A 1,801-nucleotide genomic window follows, 5' to 3' on the forward strand; every position below is an offset into this window, starting at 1 on the left:
ATTTCTGTTCTCCCTCCCGCTTAGACTGTAAGCTCTTTTGGAACATGAGCTGGACATCAGATTTTAGGAGAGATTGAAGGAGGTTGAGGTTCAAGGTAGGGAACCTCAGTGTGGAAAGGCCTCTTGGAGGAAGTGGGCTACCAGTAGGGTCTTCCCTTTCAAGACAACCCAGTCATCACTGATTTTATTTAATAAATCATTACCAGATTTTGACATTTCTAAGGTCTGAATCAATTTCTGGCTAATTGGAATGGGAAGATCAATAAATCAATCAATGGTATTTATTGAGCACTTACTGTGTGCAGAGCACCGTACCAGCATTTGGGAGAGTACGATACAACAGAGTTGGTAGACACGTTCCTGGACCACCACAAGCCTTCTCTCTAGAAGGGGAGATAGACATTACTATAAATACATAAATTACAGATATGTACATAAGGTGCCCCCTCTCAGGATGGCACCTGGAGAGTTTCCATTACTCTACCAGTCTCAGCTATGGGAGGGAAAGTCAAGCAGAGGCATAACCATTCCATTCCTAGCTTGGGTGGTGGCTAGCAAGTGGAAGGCCATCTGCAACAAGTCAGCGTGGCTCAGTGGAAAGAGCGAGGGCTTTGGAGTCAGAGGTCGTGGGTTCAAATCCTGACTCTGCCAATTGTCAGCTGTGTGACTTTTGGCAAGTCAGTTAACTTCTCTGGGCCTCAGTTACCTCAACTCTAAAATGGGGATTAAGACTGTGAGCCCCCTGTGGGACAACCTGAGCACCTTGTAACCTCCCCAGTGCTTAGAGCAGTTCTTTGCACATAGTAAGCACTTAGTAAATGCCATTATTGTTATTATAATTATTATAGGTCAAAACTGACCTGTGCTGGGTAGCAGTGACATGGGAGAGAGTCAAGGGCGGAAACTCAGATTTACTGCGCAGAAGAAGTCAATGGTAAACCACTTGCACGTTTTTGCCAAGAAAACTCTAGGGATACACTAGCAGAACAGTTGTAGGTGGAGAGTGGGGTCTTTTGGGAGAGATGTGTCCATCGTGTTGCTATGAGTCAGAGATGACTCAACATCATAAGACAAGCCATAAGGTGAGGAGAATAGTAATAAAATGCTTTGTGGGTAACCTCCGTAGGCATTTTTTTAAAGAGATTATTTTATGTCTCTTATAATGGTCCTCCTGCTCTAATGAAGGTATCAGAATTTAGCCTCTGGAAACAATAACTCAGCTCCAAGATGCCAAAATTTGAAATGGGGTGTCTTTCCCTGTATCATCAGAAAAAGGGAGCTGTCAATTACTGGGCATCAGTATGCATCACATATTGTGTGCACAGCATAATAGAGGTTTCAAAGCAAGGGTAACTGTCCAGAAATTTATTTTGGGTTGGTATTTGAGACCACTGATCTCCAGACCCAAAATTTGGTTTAGGCTTCTGCTAAAACTTTGACCATTGCAAAGCATAGAAAGGCTTAGTGTGCAGAACCTAAGCAGACTTCACCCCTTCACTAGGTGAACCTCCTACAGAGGAATTTGCCAATAGCTGTGGTCAGCAGAAAGGCAGAGCGGGTTGGTCTGTCACTGCTTGAACCAGGGACTGAGGGACAGACTATGTAGGACAGACCTCCCCTAAAGACTGTTTGAATCTGAAGTGGCAAGGATTCTCCAGGTGGTCTGGGAACCCTGGTAGTTTTTTCTGATGTTGGGGACATCTGCATCATGGCCGTGGAGGCAAGAGCGAGGACCCCGCCAAGCTAACTGGCTGAGCAATGGGAAATTGCTCCAAGGAAAGAGGAGATATTAAGTCTTGGG

At 44.9% G+C, this 1,801-nt stretch overlaps 1 non-coding gene across 1 annotated transcript; it reads left to right on the forward strand.

Moving 5' to 3' along the window:
• The first annotated feature begins 443 nt into the window (after positions 1-443).
• Positions 444-581, forward strand: LOC119936882. The gene has a single exon (XR_005453869.1). It is a non-coding gene; the product is annotated as a small nucleolar RNA SNORA7 (small nucleolar RNA).
• Positions 582-1,801: the final 1,220 nt, after the last annotated feature.

Source organism: Tachyglossus aculeatus, chromosome 1 (genome assembly GCF_015852505.1).
Source record: "Tachyglossus aculeatus isolate mTacAcu1 chromosome 1, mTacAcu1.pri, whole genome shotgun sequence".
Taxonomy (NCBI): Eukaryota; Metazoa; Chordata; class Mammalia; order Monotremata; family Tachyglossidae; genus Tachyglossus; species Tachyglossus aculeatus.